At 34.4% G+C, this 17,688-nt stretch overlaps 1 protein-coding gene and 1 long non-coding RNA gene across 5 annotated transcripts in view; one reads left to right on the forward strand and one right to left on the reverse strand.

Annotated features, from left to right (window-relative positions):
- The window catches only part of LOC132904872 (polypeptide N-acetylgalactosaminyltransferase 5), a 40,361-nt gene extending 23,575 nt beyond the window's left edge, over nucleotides 1–16,786 (reverse strand). For 2 of the 4 annotated variants that reach the window (XM_060955675.1, XM_060955674.1), the window contains exon 1: nucleotides 16,647–16,781. The gene's annotated coding sequence lies outside the window, so the exon portion shown is untranslated. Of the gene's footprint in view, nucleotides 1–15,002; nucleotides 15,094–16,071; nucleotides 16,192–16,646 lie in introns of those variants that run through there. The other 2 variants (XM_060955676.1, XM_060955677.1) reach the window with 2 other exon arrangements.
- LOC132904897 (uncharacterized) lies at nucleotides 16,450–17,271 on the forward strand. The gene is made up of 2 exons (XR_009657688.1): nucleotides 16,450–16,588; nucleotides 16,661–17,271. It is a non-coding gene; the product is annotated as an uncharacterized LOC132904897 (long non-coding RNA).
- Nucleotides 17,272–17,688: the final 417 nt, after the last annotated feature.

Consider the following 17,688-nt stretch of genomic DNA (forward strand, 5'->3'; position numbering starts at 1 on the left):
CGATAGGAATGCTGATGAAAAGAACCTTTTTCTCGTGGATAGGGCATCTCTGTATATTTCTAGTCAAATTAATATTCGAGCATCATCTGATATCGTCAGAGAGATCCTATCGATTCGTGAGTGTAACTCTTATCCAATTAGTAACAGACAGAGAGAAAAGGGAAATAGGACATTGGTTCTCAATATGGAAGAGATAACTGGTTCTACGTGAATAATTTGTGTAGCGATGAACAGATGTGTCGACATAGATCAGATTTCTCCGTAAAATCTGATTCTATCTCTAAAATCTACAATTCTATCCTTAGTCTGCTCGTAAAATATAACTTTCCAATATAAAGATTAAATATGTTGTAATTCATCGTCGTTATTAAAATACAATAAATAGTAGAAAATATATGACGAACGCGTGTATTTAGAGAGACATGAGATTTATCGCTAGAACTTCCGGTTTATAATATATATCTAAATGTCTCACATATAAATCATTATAATTCAAAGGATTATTAATTATAAGTAGGTTTATATAGCTATGTCTGTGCTTAAATAAAAGTCAATATTAATTTTGGCAAATATACCATTACGTTTTCAGTAATTGTGAAAATATTTGAAATTCATCGTTTACTGTAATTAATTCTACAAGAATTTTCGGGCCAACGTAGAATCGACAAAGTAAGTTTTGAGACTGAGGAACTGGCAAAAATAGTAGAACTATTAGATTCGTGCAATAGTTGTATAAAATGACCGACTGCTATTTAAGATCCATTTGTATTCACAAAATATAGATTTGCATGAACAGTCGCAGTCTAGTGATTAAACCTGTGCGAAAACATGTACAGAATGCGTAAAATATAAAAGATCCAAAGTAAAATACTCGTTATAATATTTAGAGATAAAAATCTTTACTCTCGGCTTTTATCTCTTTCGTTCCAAAATGTAAATCTGCATATCCACATGCACATGCACAAGTCTGTTCATCGCTGTACCTTCTTATCTTAACTTCTAATTTCCATATAGGAACGTATGAAACTGATAGGATGATGTTCATGCAAAATAAATTTTTCTTAGAAGGATTGACATTTTCAAATCTTGCTGTCGCGACTTTTGATTGAAATCTTGCTTTGTAAGTGAATTTAGAAAATAATTTGAGAACCGTTGCTATACAAAATGGTACATGGGCTAATTTGCAGTTCGTTTCATCGCGTCGATGGGGATTAAAGTGAATCTGGTTTTACGGTGGCCAGCGACGAGCAGTTCGAAACGATTTAAACCGTAGGTAGCAGCGCGTGCATAGTTCGGAACAAATAATCGTACAAACGGGAATTATTCGATCGTTTACGGTGCCTCGATTGTTCGAGCGAAATTGCGTGCACCAGAGTGAATGGAAATCAACCTTCGAACGGCACTCGTTCTGTTTTCTGCTTTCACGTGTGCAACAGTCCTCGTGATGCTTTTAATGCGTTAATCGTGTCATTTTTCACTTTTTTGAATACCGTTTTTTTTTTTTTAAATCGGAAAGCTTTTTCGTGTAAACATATGATAGGAAAAAGTAATAAACGAAAATTGAAATTTATGGCGACGGCTAGGCAATTAATTGGAATGCCGATGCATGCTACTTTTTCTAGAATTGGATGACATCGAATGGAAATAGAAGATATTAAAGCGTAGAAAAGAGAAGAAACTTCTTGTCTTATCACGTAGTTCACTTCAACTTGCAATACTTGAATATCCTTCGATTTTGAAAATTTAATCTCGGAAATATAATATTGTTTAACGTTTCATCTTCGACATTAATCTTAAAAAAGAAAAAAAGAAAAGATAGAAAGCGATCATATAATGCTAATCGATAAAATGCATGTTCTATATATAAAAGCGCAAAGTTCATTCCTCTGTTAGAATTCTATTCTGGTTTCATTAAAATTGTGTAAGGGATCTGATGAATAATCAATGAAATTAAAGAAATAATCCTTAAGATAACATAAAATATTGCAGATTAATCAATCATCTTCATGTAAAATTAAAAGTCATTGTCGAGGGGCTAAAAAGATTACGCATGTTTAATATCATTAATCCATTTTTAATATCATGAAATATTGAAAAACGTCTAATCCACCTTTCCATCGAATTCTACTGTAATCTTAAAAAATATTACAGAGGAGACAAGAAAAAGATTTATACTTTTATTTACAATTCACAATCGGATTTTAAGGATTTTCAAGTCACAGCTTGAGAAACAGCACCGAACATGCAGGCGCGCTTATAATGGCAAAGAATTAATTCTTAACATAATAAAAATTGTTCCGTGTCAGTCTTCAAGCTCGTGAAGAAACCAGACAGAACTGAACTGTTTCTGAATTTGAACGAAACCAGCATTCCGAACGCGGCGAGATAGTAGCCGAGGATAAAACTTAATGATACAACTTCCACTTTCATAAACGCGAAACTCTCACGTTGAATCCGTATCTCGAATGTTTGTAAAAATGAGTTTAGAGCGAATCGAATGACCGTTTAGATGGAAGAACAAAGGAGTGAATATCATTTCTTTTCGTTTAATTTCTATCCTGTATATTAAATGGCAGATGTAACAAAATTTCGACGTTGTCTTTCGATTCGTCCGCTAAAAACATCGAGCTTGAAATTGAATAATGTAAATGTTATTATCTTGTATGAATTCTTTATGTCGGTTTCTTTTTCTAGGGATCCGAATTTACGTAAAATTCTATTCTATACACGAATCCGACATCTCGAAACACTCTTGCCATGTTCCTCGAATTTCAACCACAAGACGATTCTACCTTGAAATTCTGAAAATCCTTCTCTTATACTTGCAATCCTAAGCTTGCGCAAATTTCTCTCGCTCTGATTCATCTTTAAAATTGTACATTTTCAAACTCTCCTTCCTAACGTTTGATAGCAGAAATGAAATTAATATTACAATTCTGAGCATCCAAACAGTCTTACGAAACTATTGTGTTGGTAACTAAGTTTTTTTTTTTTTAATTTTATTTTGGTTATTTTACAATTTGTCCTTATGGACATTTGGTAAAGTGTTATATCTTATTGGTGAAGAAAAAAAAAATAAAATAAAAATAAATATAGCATGTGGGTGGCTACCCCCAGCGGGGTGCCAGTTTCGTTTTTTCTAAGTTATTTCTTTTATGAGGTAACTAAGTGATTCCGGATTTTGTCATTAGCTGGTAATGACTTAGTTGCCAACCCAATATTATTACGTATGCTTACGTGTATGTAGTTTATTAAATAATTTAACCTGCAATAACTGATACGTTTGGAAATGGAAATTTATACAAACGCAGATATTCCTTATCAGAAGATGATGCTGTAATGATATGATGTAATACAAAACATCATCTGAAAGTGTAATCATAATAAATACATGGAAACGTAAATGACATTCTTTATACGTTTCTTTCATTTTCTGTGACATTAAGCGTGACGCCTGTACAACGTGCACTTGAATTTTTAATAGATAATACACTAATAAACCAACAATATTCCTATCGACGCAATTACATGCACATAGCAGATGCATGCTTCAAACAACATCATGCGATTGCTGTTTGACAGAGATAGCTGTGATGTAGCATAATCTCATTATTCTTTATCGAGGTGTTTATAAAACTTATTTAAAAGATATCTAAATCTGGCTAGAGGACTTATTCCAAGACAAGAAATGAAATATCGTAGAAGCTTGTAAAAGACATTTCAGAGAATTCGTTATAAAAAACAAATATGAGAAAAGCTTTACAATGCTGAAGTGGAATTATGAGGCTAAGAACGATTGTAATATCCAGTTCATTAAGAACCAAGTAATATGCACATAATTTATCACATTATAAATACACCAACTTCCTTAAACTACATGAGATATAGTATAACATAGTAGTTGGAAGAAATAGAGACGCAAAAAAATTAATAAGCGAATCTTCCAAGTTTTATTTCCTAAGAACACAATGATGAAAACACGTTGCAACGTTAACCCTTGGCGGATTGACAACATAAAAACATTTTGATTCGTTCAATTCTTTATGAAATTACTTTATGAAATTCTTATGAAAATTATCAAGGAATTTTTGATTTATTCTACTTAGATTGATCCAGAATGATACTCGAAGAGTATCATGATAAGAGAATAACGTATCTGATGAGAACCATGCCAAAGCATTAGAAATTTGTCAAAAAGAAGATCGTAAGACTGTAAATTGTAAATGGCAAGAAGCGTATAATTCTAGTTAAATTTTCCTCAGCTTTCGCTCGGAATTTTTCCAACAACCTAATAACGTGTACTTGGAAACACATTTGTCAAAATCGAAATTTAATTAATCGATCGATGCTTCAACACGAACGATCAAAGCATCGCTGGGATCGATCATAGATCACAAGCAGGATGTTTCGTCAGAAATATCGGTCAGAAGTTGAATTTAACAAACGCAATTTCCATTTCTCTGTTTCACCCTGGTGATGGATGTTCGGCCACTTTCGAGGCACGTCTCATCCGTTCCGCAGCGAATTCGGCCGAGAGTTTCGCGCTGTGTTTCTCGCCGGGCGGCTGCAATAACTTTTCCTAAAACACGTACAAAACGTTCGTGCCGGACGCGTTATGGATTTTACAAAAGAGCTTTTCAACTTCCCCGTGGCGCGTCGACGTCCTATCGATATATCCTTTCCGCGCCTATAACTCCCTTCTTCGATCTCGATATAACTTCGAATTCCCGATTAACCCCTTTCATCCCTTCTGGAACAACGATTTCTTTTGTGCGATTTGTGAAAACGTAATGCATTGGAGGAACGTTCTCTCTAAAAGGGTTTCACAGTATTTCAGTCGTGTATGTGTATTTATATATATATATAAATATCGCGAAAATAATAGAATTTACGACCACAATGGAACTCATTTAAATTTTAGTAATCTCAAGTTTATCAATCAGATTTAATGTCTGTAAATTCGGATACTGAATCTGTGATATTATAATTATAATTATAATTATAATTCATCGATTCCCTCCATCGTCTATTACTTTTCATTTTTATTTTATAGAAGTTTACGTTCGGATACCTGAGATCCAATAGTCAGGTGTTTATTTGAGTCAATAAATGAAATTTTACTGCATATGGAACAAACGAAGAATCTTTGAAAAGCGTTTGAGACTATCCTGTAAATCGAGTCCTTGAGACCATCGAACGACAAGCGTGTATACTCAAATTTAAATTCCATTTGTTTAATTGTGAATTTAAGGATTCGAATCTAAGGATTCAAGAATTTCAATGATGTCGTACATCAACATAGTGAAAGAAGTGCGCTAGTGACTATAATAGAAGCTCGCATTTAGATAAGTATGTAGATTCAATCCAGGAATTCAATTAATCAGGCACCAACTGTAATTTCATCAAATTAAATGAAATTTATGTAATTGGGCTTCTACTGTAATCGTCAGTACCTATCGATCCAATATTCGTATTTCTGCAATCGTACAGGCTCACGAAAGTATTCGTACACCTTGTATACCTGAATATACAATGTATGTTATCTATCCATTATATTAACAAATCTTAATATTTGCTACTTTTTACATGCTTAAAATGACTATTTATATCGTACATTGACTTTTTAATAAATAAATGTCTGCGATAAATATATCGCAACTCATACGTCCATTTGCAGATAGATTTCAAACTTTATCAGTATAACCATCGTGGTCCTGTTTCATTACAGTGCTAACAAGACTTTCTAAAAAATTTCTATGGTAAATTTTTCAAATATCCTCATCAGGCGGTGTATATTTCGCAGTGCACATTTTAAAAGCACATTTTCGAGGTTGCTTTCGGGGAATTACTAAACAAATCCAGGGATTTGCCATTGTTTAAGAGCTAACGGTTCAATAACGTGCCAACGTGCATCGTAAATGGAGCAACGCGCTACTTTGTTCCCTTCGAGACATCGATTTTCCATCGACGGAATCGCGGTGAATCTTAAACGACGTTGCTGGGAGCTGGAACACAAGTTTCTAATGTACCGTGCCGTATTTTCTGCCGGTGAAACTAGGTGTTGCTAGAAAATTAAACGCGAACTGCAAGGGTAACTTTGTCTTTCTTTGTCTGTCTCTGTCCCTCTAGAAAGCGAATTGATTTTATTATGCGAATCTTGCGATTCATCTCGAGTATCCTACCTTTTATCTCGCTTGCATCTTTGCTTTTGGATAACAAAGCAAAGGTATGGCAAAGTTACTTCAAGTATGTCGTAATACGTATGTAATGAATAAATATCCTGAACTTTTATGTATTCGAAGGAAATCTATAATTGAGTGTCCTTTCTTTTTTTATAGGAATAGTTCCAAACTCTGCGACCTATTTTTCTCAAACTATTGAAGGAATTTCAATTAAAGTTCCGTTCACCCGAATAAATGATTTTACTGTGAGCTTCTCAGAAGAAAAGCTTTCTATTGGACAAAACGATTGGTTGGATATGTTTTTTCTTTCAATGCAGGCGTTGCCTTCTAAATTCCTTTATTTAGAATGTTCAACGATCTGTTTTTCCTTGCCAAATTTCTATTGAATTTGTATCTCTATATGTTGAAAACATTAACATTAAAAACGTTAAGAACAGGCCAGGGATTTTTTAATAAACACTTTATTATTTATTTCCGAAATAGTAAGCTATTCTGTATCTCTGATTTGGGAAATTGAGGAAGAAAAGAAGAATTTTGCTGGTTCAGAAAGATATATCTGCAAAATTAACGATAATACGTATTCCAAGTTTCCTGTCACGGAAGTATTTCAGAAACGCAACTAACGATAACAACGTTGTTGCATCATTTATTAATAAACGATAACATTATTATAATTTTTTCAAATATGAAACACCGCAACAGGGCCGTAAATCGAAGCGAAGAATATGAATCAACGAACGTGCCGATAGGAGCTAAATGCGAACAATAAATAAAATTCGAAATAACATTTCTCGCAAACAACGCGAATCACGTTTCGATTAAATTTTCTGTACATATTTATCACGCCATTCGAAAAACCATTCCCATTCTCGATTGACTCTGGAAATGCCATTTCGCCAAAAAAATAAAATTTCACTCAATTAAAACACGGAAGAGGAAGAAAGACAGAGAAAATATTATTTCGTGACTGTCCAATTTATTTTCGCGTGAGGATCCACTCCATTTCCGGTTGCTGCGGCACGAAATGAGCCGTAAAGCAAGGCCGATCCAATATACGCGAGAGAATTCATGGCAAAGCATCCTCGGGAGCGATGCAATTCGCGACACGAGTGCTCCTGGCGTAATTAACTCGCGCGACGATTCAAGTCCTCGCGTCCGTTCATTGTTTGGCCCGCGAATGAAATTCTTCCGTTGAAAATCGCATCTGCCCGCGTCATTCCATTCGTTCTTCGTCCCGACCGAGTAATTTATCGACGAAGAAACCGGCTAACATCGTCGCGAAGGTGATAAAACTAGGTTAAAATAATATGCACGCGAGGCCTTTATTAAGTATCGTTACTTTGCAGTCTATGATATATGTATCTACGAGAAAATATCGCTTTGGAGATACGCTTTTACGATATGGAATATACAAGGTGTCATAGAAAGGAGTTGCACCTTGTTACGATCAATTGTTTACGTATTGAGCTTGTTCTTAGTTCAAGACGGACTTTTAAAATTTTAAGAAAAATTTAATGACGAAATTGTAACGAGAAATTGCTACTATTCCTAACAACTCTTTCTTATTTTTGTCAAATTTGAGAAATTTGTTAACCATAGGAAAATATGATTCGGTTGAGAATGTCTCTTTAAAGGTTCAGAATATTCACCGCAAGGAATACTAAATGTTCGATCAATATTTTTGTCTAATTTCTTATAGGAATATTTATTCTCTTCGTGTGCTCTTTTTCATTTTCTACCTTTCTAAGAGAAGATACTGCGTATACGGTGTGTTAAAAGGCAAGGTATTCTAGATACTAAGATAACGCAGAAAGTTTAAACGACGTTTTTATATAGAAATTTTCCTCTAAATTCATGCTTTATAAATATTGCCTATTTTTGTTTAACATCCTGTATGTGCAGAAATTGGGCGTTTATCAAGACGCTTTATATCCCATGGATCTCATATGCTGACACTATACTTTTCATTAAAGTCGCTCACGTACATATTTAAGGTACGTAAAATAAACGACGATGTGCACCGCCTGTGGTGTGCAAGCCAATGGCTTGAACTAAAGCTAGCATAAAAACAGGGCAGCATAGAATGAACTATGCGTGATAGTACAGGTAGTAGTTGCAATAATTGTTCTCTTTTTTCAATCATGCCTGAAAAGCTAAATACGTGTATGTGTATTAATATCTCTCAAAAAGTAAAATAATATTATCAATCGTTAATTAATTTTAATTCTTTTCAATAAATACAAACTTTCGCAATTTTATAGCTGTCATTTTTTAACAGCGTGTGTATTCACGACTAAAAGCTCTCGTTTGCACAGGTGTTAATAATAAAAGATAAATATTTGGTTACGCGTGGTGCTATATTATTTGCAAAAATAATACATGCACTGAAATGGAGTTCGTTATCATATCATTTAACAAAAATAAATATTGTTAGATTATACTAAAGATACAATTTACATAGTAATCAAATTTCGCATGTAATAATAATATAAAAATAAAAGAAATATATATATACAAATACACACATATCAACGAAACAAGTACTGTCAATATTTATCCTTTACTAAGAAATAATATTTTCTTTAACGCGCAGTTAGCATTACTCTTCCCTGACCAACCATTATCTTTAACATTTCAGTTCCGTATCGATCGATTCATATTCACAGTTTCTATATCATAGTTTTAATAATATAATCCTTCACTACGGTAGAATTTTTAAACCTCTTATCTCGCATTCTAAATTCAGAATGCCGGTAGTATTATATTTCTAATTATGCTGGCGAACCTCGACAATGCAAGCGATACAATGAAGATCGCAGTATCATACGAATACCGTTATTACGCGCTGTTTTATACGGGTCACAAAACCGGCAGAAACCTTTCCGGGTAATAGCGACTAAATTAACAATGGAATTTATACAGGAAATGTGTCGAATGATCGTATATTTTTTTTTAAACGCTCTGCAGATTAGTTGGAATATCGCGACGCACTATCACGCATACTCCAACCTAAATTTTGTACAATACTATTGTATCTTGCTTTATTATTATAATATTATTACATCTTGTATCTTGCTCTTTTATTATTTTTCTTAGGTACCGGGAAAAATTCGCGAGGATTTCTAGAACCAAAATCAAATATTCTGAGTCTTTTCGTAACGTAATTTCATTTAACTCTATAATTACTATTTACTTTGACAACTCTGTTCCAGCGTTCTGCAAGCTCGTGTATTTCTTCGGCGTAAAAAATTAGATTTTTAATTGCAAAGCACGAACTAACCGATGTTGATTCGGCGTGTGTATCATTTTTAAAATTGTTAATTAAATACAAAGAAGTTTGACACTGACGAAGATAGGTGATAGTTAGAGGGGATAGATCTGGATTGCAAGGAGGATGTGGTAAAAATTGTTATCCGACATATTTTATTTTTTAACGAGTTCAAAAAGGAACACGAGGCCGAGCGTTATCGTATAAAGAAAGGCCACCTTTCCTGCTTTTGAATGGCGGCTGAACTTTTTTGAAATGCATATCAACTGGATAGATCAAAGTTTCTGTTGATACTAACTTTATGCATTATATATGCATTTTATGTGCGTGCGTACGTGTGCTGAAGGGGGACTAAGAAAATTTGTTTAGTTCAAAGCAAACTGTAATGTTAATTGCAAGATTGGATATACTTCCGGTGTACTTGACTCTAGTAGTCACTTAAAATTTTCGCGCGCTAATTTAAGCACATATACACTACCATGCAAAGCTACGTATCAAATAAAATTGCTTTTACAAATGAATAATAAATATAAAGATGTTTGATGTTTATTTTTAAATTTGTTGTTAATTTTAATAAAGAACAGTGATTAATTCGAAATAATTAATATTTTGTTCTTGCAACAGCGAGACTTCTTTCGACGATTTCACCACATAATTTCTGAATAAACTCATTTTTATTATTTATCATCCTGCGTCTAATATTTCAAACAATTTTTCAAAATCAAGAAAAGCTGCAAATAAATATGTTTATAAAGACGACATTCGACGACTCGTGTCTTTTTGCACTACATAGGAATATTTCCTAGCTATAATTATCTATAATTGCTATTATTATTATTATTCATAGTTTACTCTGTATCTCACGCATATACATATTTCTTCCAATGGATTTTTCCTATAGATATAATATAACATGAATTATTAGATTCCTATCATAGATGGTCTAAGACTTCACACACTACTACATGTATAGCATTTGCAAAGCAGTAGAAAGAATCACGTTTTCTGGTACCTACAATCACATGATAAACACAAACTGACAATACATTAGCCAACTAATTTTCTTAACATCACCAGCTTCTTCTTCCAACTTCTAAAAGTCCCTAGCGATCGATGAAATGCAGAAAGAAGAGGGGGAAGGGGGAGCAGAAGAGAAAAAGGAAAAAGGCCCCAAAAAGGCTACCACTAAACAGCTATTAAATGCACGAAATGATAAGAAGCACGGGGCTATCGTATATAAGTGGTATACCTAATTTATCGACCCATACAGTGTATCAAGCATCCCGCATATACACGAGACTGTAATGTTCGAGCACGTAGTGTTACAAATCCAATCACAAGAGGTCCGCGTGACTCGTTGAAAGCCGCGATCGTGTGGGTCGAGTGTCGTGAACAATTCTCGTTACAGCACAACGAGCAGTCTTTAAAGGCTTCTCGTGTGAGCATCGATAAACTGCACATATGCACATGCGAACCTTGTTTTCATAAAGCTCGCTTAGGCGTGTTTGCTTTTGCAAACATACGGTATAGTTCAAACGTATCGGTCCATCATCTTCGTTTTTTGCTTTGAAACATGAGATCGAAATTTGATTAAATCGTCGCGAAACTTCCAGAGTACGATATTCTAGGAATTTTAATGCCGAGGCTAACGATGAATTTCTGCATTACGATATCAGAGTGATTTATGAAAGTTTATGAATATGCATTGAAGAACATTTTTACTTATCTTATGCGTATTAGTAGGATTTTTCGAAAGTTCGTTAACATCCTAATGAGATATGATTATCATAGTTATGTTGCTAAAGTATGAAACAAATATAAAAATGTATATAAATGTTATTCTATTACATGTATTTCGTGCAAGTCACAAAAGTAGTTTATGCATCATCCATTGGTACCAGAACGGTCTCACGAATATATATAATATAATACTTATTTAATAAAATGTATGACTAGCTGATCAAATACTTCTGTGACGTTTATCAAATGTACGTCTGCAATAAATGTTTTAAAACTTCTCCGTACCTACACATTTTTTTTAAACTTCATAATTTTAAACTATAATAATGATGAGCTAATCAAGTCTCAAAATCTTTAGCATAACGTAACAAAGAAACAAAAGCGAAATGTACTAATCAAGTTTCAAAATCTTTTGCATAAAACATAACCTCTATATTTATAAAATCTCTTTATAGTAACAGATAGATATATATTTTCCCCGGCCTATTGTATGATAAAGACATGAAAAATAAATAGCAAAATTGGAGGTTGTTCGTGCCAAGTTTGCTATTGCGCGTATATCTGTAAATAGATAATTGTCAGCGTGATCGGGAATTTTACGACGCACTACCGACGGCGTAACACAGGTTTCTAAGAGGCTTCCAGTGAAATCGCTTGTTTGAGATAATACCGGCGCGCGCGAAAAATAATACGCGTCGCTTATCCACCGATTACGAAAGACCTATGCGTGCACGTCCACGTAAAAGACTTCTTGAATTTATAAATTACTCTTTTCACTCAATGCACGTTTTGTTCACGGTTTATTTCACTCATGAAAGTCGTCATCGCTGTCGTCGTCGTCTCGCGACCCGTTTCGTTCTCTCCCTCCCATCGTTTTTCTTCGTCGAATGCATCACAGCACTTGCGAATGTGGCGACACACTGTGTTACCTTACCGTTAATGTTTCAGGTTCGAAAACCCTTCGCGTGAATTAAACTACAATACTCATTGCTTCGTTAAAGGATAATTTGCTGGACAAAGCTTACCAGTTAGTTTCATAAAAAAAAATTCAATTTTGTAAGAAAAATTGTATTTCGTACTTAAGGTACTAATGTATCGAACATAATCTATGCCACATGGATCATTAGTAATTAATACACGTGGCTTGAATTGAGGAGCATACGAAATGTGTTAATATTTTGACAAATTTAACTTCAATATTTTTTAAGAAGCTTTTTTTTGAGAATTATGTAGTATTAGTATACATGGAATAATAGGTTTAGGTGGGACTCCCTTTAAGAGCTCTTGTTACTACTTAGATGCTAGCATAAACAAATCCTATTAAATTAGGTTGTGAATTCGGTGTGTTTCACCTTAAGCTTATGATTTACAGTGGTAATTTGAGACGATATTTTTTTAGGTTAATTAAGGTAATTATTTGTAGTACTCCTTTTTTGCGTCAATATTTGAATAATATTCTCTACAGCTTTTTTATCAATTTTAATATGAAGGCGTGAGCTCAACGGGAAATAAAAATATTTTTATGATATTGTTTTCGATTCTTTGTATCGTTGGATTTATTTTTTATTATCTAAATTCCTCTTTTATCTTCCGTATTTAAATTGTGAATTCAAAGTAACTTTTTGTTAACCATAATAAATTAAATGTATAAAATTGTTTGGTACAATTTTATTTTCAGTTATAAATGAAAAATAGTTAATAAATATTGAAAAAATAAAACGAAACACGTATATTCAATTTTTTAAATTACATTTGTTTTCAATAAATTATCACAAAATATTTTTCACCAACTAGCACCTGTAATCGAAATACCCTGCGACGAAGATCGTTCAACACGTATCGAATTCAAAAACGAGGCGAATGTAGTGCATAAAATATGAGGTTAGTCGACATTTCACCGTTTCGTGCATAATTAACGCGAGAAACAGGGAAGAGTATACGTTCTAACAATAAAATCTTACCGCAATTGCTTGGAACCATTTAATCTCATCGCGCGATGCTAGAGCCGAGTTTAAAACGGATTAATTAGCAACGTTTAATAACTATATTCTTCCTGGCGTCCATAAAAAGAAAAATCCTTTTAGAACTAATTATGCAGCTAGCTCGAATTGAGTCAGAACGTCCCACTTTCGAATAGACGACATTGAAATATTCATATCAGTATAAATGGCAGATATTAATCTTATCTATTGCCTGATATAAAATGATCGAAGATTACAGTAGTTGTAGAAATCAGTATCTGTTAATAATGGTACTACCTTATCAAATATTAAAGATTAATAAGTGCATACTTCCTAAAAATATTCTTCGTTTTTTAAAACCTCAAATCAGGGTCTTTTTTGTAACTGGATCGTTTGAAAGCAATATATATATAGTGACTCAAGAAAGTATTTGAACATTTATGGAAACTTTTTACAAATATATTATGCAAAACATTAAAAAATGTTATTAGTACTATAATGAGACACGACTATCGTGATTATATTAGTGAAATTTGAAATGAATCTGAAAATATATATAGAAATCACAAGATATTTATTGCAAACACTTAGATACTCAACAAAAGTAGACAAATTATTTGTACATCCAATTTATTCACTATATTAATAAGTTATAGTATTCAATTTGACTATCTTCATTTCCAATTACGTGTTTCAGGTGGCTGTTCATACTGTATATTAATTTTCAACAAAATATATGTTTGAAATAAATATTTTGTAATTTTTATGTAAATTTCCGGATTAGTTTAAAATTTTACCAACATACATATGTAATCATGATAGCCATGCCTCATTATAGTACTAATGAAGTTTCAAAAAGTTTCCCATAATGCACATGATATACCTATCCGCAAGTTTACGTTACAAAGTTTTCGAATATGTACTTCCGTGAGCTACTATAAATGCCGATACCATGTTCTAAAAAGATAATGCTGTTATTCTAACCTCTGAGATAAACGAGATTTACCGAGCCGGTGCGCACGATGCGCCCCCAATTTTCCAAATTCCTGAACTGCACGCTATGCCGGCAGGAAATTTCATCATAACGTGATTAGCCAAACGCAAATCGTTCGTGTATTTATCGTTAGCATTACAAAGCGTTGCTTCAAAGTAAAATATGTTAATCATTGGCATTATCAGGTGTATAGGATTCCGTGAATGCCATCTCGGAACGACAAAACGTGATTTTAACACGTTAGCCCCGCGATCACGTTTTCCAAGCCTATTACCGCAATGGCAATCGTTTGTTCTAACTGCACATAGGGGTCCGGCCGATCGGTACACGTGTCCTTGCAGGTCGAATAACGTGTCGTCTTGAACTGGCCAATTCACTCATCAACCGACGAGAGAGAACTTTACACGGCCAGACCTTTCACTCGTTTTATTAATCACCACCGAGGTATGCTGCATTTACCTATTTAACGTTCTTCGATGGAAAGAACCGGCTTTGTCTTCATGAATTATTTATCCATCCGTTAATGAAGGTTATTCGCGGCGAACCGCCGCGGTATAGATCGTACGTTGTTCCACGTAAGGACAGGAAAAAGAAATTATTATTGTTCGACATTTTCACGCGTGCTTCTCCAAGCTCTTATATCTCTGGTGGGCGGGCAAAAGAGTGCAAGTGTCAGAACTATTAGTTTTGCAGTTTAAAGTCCAAAGTAAGGTCAGGTGTTACATTTATAGGATATATAATTAGAGTATCAGGTAAAAGAGCGAGAAAGAAATGAAACTGACCTGTATCAAAAGACCAATAGACAACAGTACAGACAATATTAGCATATCTATCCCGTTAATTAAAATTTGACTTACATAACGTATGTACCCTTTCGTCCATCCATCAGATATATTGTCTACGAATTTTTATATCCCAATTTTGTTCTCCTCCCAATAGATAAAGATTCTTAAAAAGAAAAATAAGAAATCGCGTGTATTAATGTTTCTTTTTGATCTTAAATAAGATTAGAGAATTTGTTAATGAGAAAAAGAAAAAAAAGGAAAAGAGAATAATTAGGTTGAAAATGAGTCAAGGGATGAGGGTTAATACATTATGGGGATTCGATGGAAGACCTTGGGAATACAGTAAAAGACGAGCAGGTGTGCCGCATTCCTTTAAACGGAATACCGACATAGCCGGTAGAATAAGATTACTCGCTTCACGACCGGACTGGCAAGAACGAGATGGAATCCGCGCGGTACGGTTCTACGGTGAATCGGAAATGCGTAACGCACGCCGCACTAAAACGATATATGTGTACTTAATAGGTGAAAACGATATACAGAGGCCGTAAAGTCAGTGGGAAATTGAAGGTTTATACGTTTCGACTGTTTCAAAATGTGTAATTTGAGATGTATTTGAGAAGATATGGGCCGCGAGACCCTATCAGGACTGGCAGTGATACAAATCTGAAATATTATTTCTTCTTGTCTCTTTCAAAAGTATATTATTATATCGAATAAAGTATGTAGCGTGAAAGTATGCTATAATAAGTTTAAAACATACAAGCTAATTTTCATGAATACGATTACTATTATTAAGCGACAACAACAACGTAATACAGAACGATTTTAGTAAAAGATTGTAAGATAAACATCAACCCATAAGATCTAAAATGGCTCAAGAAAATGTGTATAATATTACTTGCGGTTGTATCAATGGATGTTCCGTAAATGCTTTGATATACAGTTACCGTATATTTATTGTATCCACCAAATAGCCAACACACATCATTGCAAAAGTCGCATAATTAGTTGCGTAGTCGCGTCTACGCGAAGAAACTGTCCCGTCTATACCTATATATACCTATCCACGCAGCACCGTTACGTTGCAACACCACATGGTCGAGTATTGGTCGCGTGACACGATCTAAAAAGATATTACCCAGTTTTATCCTCGGTCGAGACCGCGCTCTTTCGATCACTGTTTGGCTAGCCTCCGTTTCGCCCTCGGTTTCGTTTTCGTCCCGGGCAACACTACGTGATATTACTTGGCGAAATAAACGACCGTCGAACTTCGTGCTCTACGAGGCACCACAAAAAAGTCTGTTATTAGAAGCCCATAGTGGAAATAGCCGGCGTGGAAATCATCTCGGCACGTAACGAGGTATCGATACGTCACTGCGATCCCGGACGCACGTATAGGTATATTCACGCGATCTTTTTTTGTAATCCTATACACGCAAACGAAACGTTTCATGGAGCACCGGACTGTTTGTGGCAACACGAAAAGAAAGCGGGACGAGGAATGCAACACACACGTCGTGGTGATAGATCAGACTGGCGAGAGACGCCAGGTGCTAGAAGCAAACGATCGGTCAAACTTCTCTCTCGAGATGACGACGGCGACGAATGCACTTCACACGACGGCGTTCTACATGACACACGCGGTTCTCATGACTGTAAATATCTATTTTTCATAAGCAACGACTAATTAGCACGAATTTCATTGATACACACCTCTTATGACCTAGTAACAAGAACGCCTCCAGGTGCACATCCCGTACATCGCACATACGTGTACATCCGACACTGCAGAGCCACTGAAAGCAGCGCCGAGGTTAGGCTATCGTAGTGGGGACACCTGTTCGACATCCGTAGCAGCACTTTCTACGTTCTGACGGCGGTGCGTGGCCTCCCGATATCGATAGTGGCCACGATCGCCGATATACGCACTATCGAGAACTCCCGTCGACCGAATCGAGATTTATCGGACGCGAACAATTGAAGTCTTCGACTCCATTCACATTCGACTCGTTCTCATTGATTCCACTAAGACGATCGGCGCACCTCTTGTGACTGCTACTGGAATTATTGTAGTCGTTTCTGTTCGAATCGTATGTAGGTCAGTAATGAAGTTTGAAAACATTCAGGCATAAATAAATTTTTATAAATCGATTATTTCGAACATAAAAAAATGAGAAAGATAAATTATACATATAATATCAAATGGAGTTGTCAATAAGGGATTCCTACGTCTTACATTTGGTTAAGATTTTAATATCGCATATTTACGAAATTTCGTTTCATCGTTTATATAGCCGTTTTTAAACGCTGAATAGGATTAAATGTATCACAAAGATAATTCTGAAATTATTTCTTCCTCCATTTTTCGTTATTTTTAGTATGTATTTCATTTAGATATATGTGCATATCTACGGTCAATGTCTATATGTGGAATTAAAGGAAAATTTAATTAGTAGATGAAATAGAATTTTGTATGTACAAAAAATTCTGTCATTTGATCTTTCTTTTAGTTTTAATTGTGCCACATTTAAATACGATGTACACTTTATATTTTATTATATATGTAATTTTTTTCGTAACTATCTTATCGTCTGGAGGTAAAATATGATTTTTCTTTCAATGTCAGTCTTACCATAAACAGAAGACACTGTATAGAAATTCTTTAATTTTTTCATTTCATTCATTTCATTTTCAATTCATTAATTTTTAATCTTTTCTAAACATGTAGTTACGTTATTATTTTAGATATAGTCAT

The sequence above is a fragment of the Bombus pascuorum genome, chromosome 3, assembly GCF_905332965.1.
Source record: "Bombus pascuorum chromosome 3, iyBomPasc1.1, whole genome shotgun sequence".
NCBI lineage: Eukaryota > Metazoa > Arthropoda > Insecta > Hymenoptera > Apidae > Bombus > Bombus pascuorum.